The sequence below is a fragment of the Triticum urartu genome, chromosome 2A (assembly GCF_056163025.1).
Source record: "Triticum urartu cultivar PI428250 chromosome 2A, HENAU_Tu73, whole genome shotgun sequence".
In the NCBI taxonomy this organism is placed as follows: domain Eukaryota; kingdom Viridiplantae; phylum Streptophyta; class Magnoliopsida; order Poales; family Poaceae; genus Triticum; species Triticum urartu.
Window position 1 is genome coordinate 168,646,963 of NC_141874.1, and position 5,142 is coordinate 168,652,104.

The 5,142-nt window shown below is 51.2% G+C and overlaps 1 pseudogene; it reads left to right on the top strand.

Annotated features, from left to right (window-relative positions):
* Positions 1-503: 503 nt before the first annotated feature.
* LOC147984406 (L-type lectin-domain containing receptor kinase SIT2 pseudogene) lies at positions 504-2,775 on the top strand (annotated as a pseudogene).
* Positions 2,776-5,142: the final 2,367 nt, after the last annotated feature.

Sequence of the window (5,142 nt, forward strand, 5' to 3'; positions counted from 1 at the left end):
TCAGGCCATGAACCCAGTTACCCATCGCTTGCCCGTGAAAAATTAGGGTCAAAAGTACCCTTACTTAACCGGCCTGAAACGTTTAAATACCGCCTAAATTAATGGTTGGATTAGACCCAATACTACCCACTTCTGGCAGTAGTATGATGCACCGTAAAAAAGCTCAAGGTTTACTCATACTTAATACTAGAAGGTGAGAGTTGTCAGTGGTAGGGTGAGAATTGTCTCCGGTCCATTCTATCCATAAAAGTAGCAGACTTGTGTTCCACTTGTATTACCTTCTGTTAGATGGAAACCAGACTGCTGGTAGTAGTAGTACTCGCTGCAACTAGGACGCCGACTTCCAACGTCCTTCTCACTGACTTCCAGCCCAGTGTGCGGCGCGCCTCAGTCCTCCTCTACGACTACCAGACACGTCCTTCTCTCTCTGACTTATCCTAGCCTAGTGTGCGGTGCGCCTCAATCCTGCGATCTCACCCACAACAAAATTCTCCACGCCGTCAGAAAATGTACCGATCGTGGTTAAAAACTTTACCAATTGAGTACGTAGACCTCAGTTTGCTCAAAAGAAAACCAGAGGCGAGAAACCATGCCAACTCTTCCTCTGATCTTGTTGTTGAGCCTGAACGGACTGTTGTTGGCCTCGTCGGCCGACGCCGGCCAGTTCGCCTACCAGGGCTTCGCGGCGGCGAACCTTACCCTGGACGGTCTCGCCGTCGTCATTCCCAACGGCCTCCTCGCCCTCACCAACTTCACTTCCCAGGAAAAAGGCCACGCCTTCCACCCAGCCCCGCTCCGCTTCCTCAACACGACGGCGAGCTCCACGGCCGTGGCGCGCTCCTTCTCCGCGTCCTTCGTGTTCGCCATCGTGTCCGTCGTCGATGGCCTGAGCGATCAGGGCCTCGCCTTCGTGGTCGCGCCGACCTCGGACCTCTCATCGGCCAACGGCGGACAGTACATAGGCCTCCTCAACGCGACCAACGGCACCGCGAGCGGCCACATCTTGGCCGTCGAGCTCGACACCATCCGGAACCCCGGGCTGAGCGACATCAACAGCAACCACGTCGGCATCAACGTCAACAGCCTCATCTCGCAGCAGGCCAAGCCCGCCGGCTACTACCCCGCGACATGGCCTTCCGAGCCCTGATGCTGAATAGCCGCAGGCCAATGCAGGTGTGGGTGGACTACGACGGCGAGGGCCGGCGGCTCAATGTGACATTAGCTCCCGTACAAGCTCCCAAGCCCAAGAATCCCTTGCTCTCTGAAGCCATTGACCTCTCCACTATCATGGCGGACACGATGTATGCTGGCTTCTCATCATCGTCGGGCGTGGTGTCCACGCACCACTACGTCCTTGGATGGAGCTTCAGCTTCGACGGACCTGCTCCGCCGCTCGACTTCTCTAAGCTGCCCAGCCTGCCGCATGTGGGTCCCAGACCTCGGTCCAAGATCTTGTACATCACTCTACCATTAGCCATCATGTTGCTCATCGCCGCGGTGTTGGCCGTCACGTTCATCGTGTGGCGCCGGCGGCATCGGTTTGCAGAGGTGCGCGAAGATTGGGAGGAAGATTTCGGCCCACACCGATTCGCATACAAGGACTTGTTCCATGCCACCGATGGGTTCAAGAACAGAAATGTACTCGGCGTTGGAGGGTTTGGGAAAGTATACAAAGGGGTACTTCCTGTATCTAATTTGGAGATCGCCGTCAAGAGTGTCACATGACTCAAGGCAAGGAATACGGGAGTTCATTGCCGAAGTGGTGAGCGTTGGTCGTCTCCGGCATCGAAATCTCACGCAGCTGTTAGGCTATTGCCGGCGCAACGGTGAACTTCTTTTGGTGTATGACTACATGGCAAATGGCAGCCTTGACAAGTATTTGCACAATAAGAATGGGCCAGCTCTATGTTGGCCTCAAAGGTACTTGATTGTCAAAGGTATCGCATCAAGTTTATTGTATTTACACGAGGATTGGGAGCAAGTCGTCATCCACCGAGATATAAAAGCAAGCAATGTGCTACTGGATAGGGAGATGAACGGGCGGCTCGGTGACTTTGGTCTGGCAAGGCTATACGACCATGGTACAAATGCTCAAACAACACATGTCGTTGGTACCATGGGATACCTAGCGCCAGAACTTATGCGCACGGGGAAGGCAACACCCTCAACCGATGTATTTGCATTTGGTGTGTTTCTCCTAGAGGTCGTCTGTGGACGCAGGCCAATCGGGAGTGACGAGCATAACAACCCGATGGTGTTGGTCGACTGGGTGCTTGAGCACCACCGCAATGGCTCAATCATCGATACGGTGGATTCTCGGCTCGAGGGGAAATTCAACATGGAAGAGGTCAGTATCATACTCAAACTAGGTTTGTTGTGCGCGCACCCATCGCCCAACACAAGGCCTAGCATGCGAAAGGTCATGCAATATCTAGACGGTGATCAAGCCGTCCCTCATTTGACTCCAACCTACATGAGCTACAACGAGATGGCCTTGATGCAGAGCGAAGGGTTCGATTCATACATCACGCCGTGCCTTCCATCGGCGGCGGGCATTTGCAGCCGATCTGGTGAGTCCTTGGTGACAGTTCTATTCGATGGGAGATGAAGCGTTGCTCACAATTACAGCTATTTATATTTCCTCTCGCTCTCTTTTCGAGGGATTTAATTATCTTGTGCTCTCATATCTCTCTTTTTCTTTGCACCGCTTGTCGTCTGAAAGGTACCTCAGTCGGAGGAGCTCTTTTTTGTAATCCATGAATCCAAGTTATTATAGTGAAATGTTTTTTTTGAAAGATCCAGCAATTGCTGGCGTTTTCATTGATCATAGCAGAAAGCAGTGGAAAAACAACAATGGTGGTGAGGATCCTAGGATCAAAGTTTCAGGGAATGCCACAGACGGCCAAAACCCTAGGAGCAAGGGGGGTTTATCTCTCAAGGGGGGTCCCCGAAGGGGCTCTCTAAGCATGCAGCTCATGTGGTTCTCCATAGCTCGATGTTGTCTATTATGCGCTTGATGATTCTTGCCGCGCACGGCAGGTGCTGCCTGAAGGTGCAGTTGTTTCTCTCCTGCCATATCTCCCAGCAAGCAAGCCAGCACAGCATCCGTATGCCCTTTCGCCATTGGTGTTGGGTCTGCTCCAGGATGCCTAGTATGATCGCGGTGGAGCTGCCCTTGAAGGAAATATGCCCTAGAGGCAATAATAAAGTTATTATTTATTTCCTTATATCATGATAAATGTTTATTCTTCATGCTAGAATTGTATTAACCGGAAACATGATACATGTGTGAATACATAGACAAACAGAGTGTCACTAGTATGCCTCTACTTGACTAGCTCGTTGATCAAAGATGGTTATGTTTCCTAGCCATAGACATGAGTTGTCATTTGATTAACGGGATCACATCATTAGGAGAATGATGTAATTGACTTGACCCATTCCATTAGCTTAGCACTTGATCGTTTAGTTTGTTGCTATTGCTTTCTTCATAACTTATACATGTTCCCATGACTATGAGATTATGCAACTCCCGTTTACCGGAGGAACACTTTGTGTGCTACCAAACGTCACAACGTAATTGGGTGATTATAAAGGTGCTCTACAGGTGTCTCCAAAGGTACTTGTTGGGTTGGCGTATTTCGAGATTAGGATTTGTCACTCCGATTGTCGGAGAGGTATCTCTGGGCCCTCTCGGTAATGCACATCACTTAAGCCTTGCAAGCATTGCAACTGATAAGTTAGTTGCGGGATGATGTATTACGGAACGAGTAAAGAGACTTGCCGGTAACGAGATTGAACTAGGTATTGAGATACCGACGATCGAATCTCGGGCAAGTAACATACCGATGACAAAGGGAACAACGTATGTTGTTATGCGGTCTGACCGATAAAGATCTTCGTAGAATATGTGGGAGCCAATATGAGCATCCAGGTTCCGCTATTGGTTATTGATCGGAGACATTTCTCGGTCATGTCTACATAGTTCTCGAACCCGTAGGGTCCGCACGCTTAAAGTTTCGGTGACGATTGTATTGTGAGTTTATGTGATTTGATGTACCGAAGGTAGTTCGGAGTCCCGGATGAGATCGGGGACATGACGAGGAGTCTCGAAATGGTCGAGCCGTAAAGATCGATATATTGAACGACTATATTCGGACATCGGAAAGGTTCCGAGTGATTCGGGTATTTTCGGGGGTACCGGGGAGTTACGGGAATACGAGGAAGAAGTAATGGGCTTCATGGGCCAAGTGGTGGAAGAGAGGAGGCAGGGCGCGTGGCCCCCCTAGCCCAAACCGAATTGGACTAGGGGGCCGGCCCCCTTTCCTCTTCTTCCTCCTTCTCCTTCCTTCTCCTTCTCCTCCTTCCTTTCCTCCTCCTAGTAGGAGTAGGAAAGGGGAGTCCTACTCCTACTAGGAGGAGGACTCCTCCTCCTGGCGCGCCCATAGAGGGCCGGCCGGCCTCCCCCCTTGCTCCTTTATATACAGGGGCAGGGGGCACCTTTAGACACACAAGTTGATCAGTTGATCTCTCCCAGCCGTGTGCGGTGCCCCCCTCCACCATATTCCACCTCGGTCATATCGTAGCGGTGCTTAGGCGAAGCCCTGCGTCGGTAGCAACATCATCACCGTCACCACACCGTCGTGCTGACGGAACTCTCCCGTGAAGCTCTGCTGGATCGAAATTCGCGGGACGTCATCGAGCTGAACGTGTGCTGAACTCGGAGGTGTCGTGCGTTCGATACTTGGATCGGTCGGATCGTGAAGACGTACGACTACATCAACCGCGTTGTGCTAACGCTTCCGCTTTCGGTCTATGAGGGTACGTGGACAACACTCTCCCCTCTTGTTGCTATGCATCACCATGATCTTGCGTGTGCGTAGGAAATTTTTTGAAATTACTACGTTCCCCAACAGTGGCATCCGAGCCTAGGTTTTATGCGTTGATGTTGTGCACGAGTAGAACACAAGTGAGTTGTGGGCGATATAAGTCATACTGCTTACCAACATGTCATACTTTGGTTCGGCGGTATTGTTGGATGAAGCGGCCCGGACCGACATTACGCGTATGCTCACGCGAGACTGGTTCTACCGACGTGCTTTGCACACAGGTGGCTGGCGGGTGTCAGTTTCTCCAACTTTA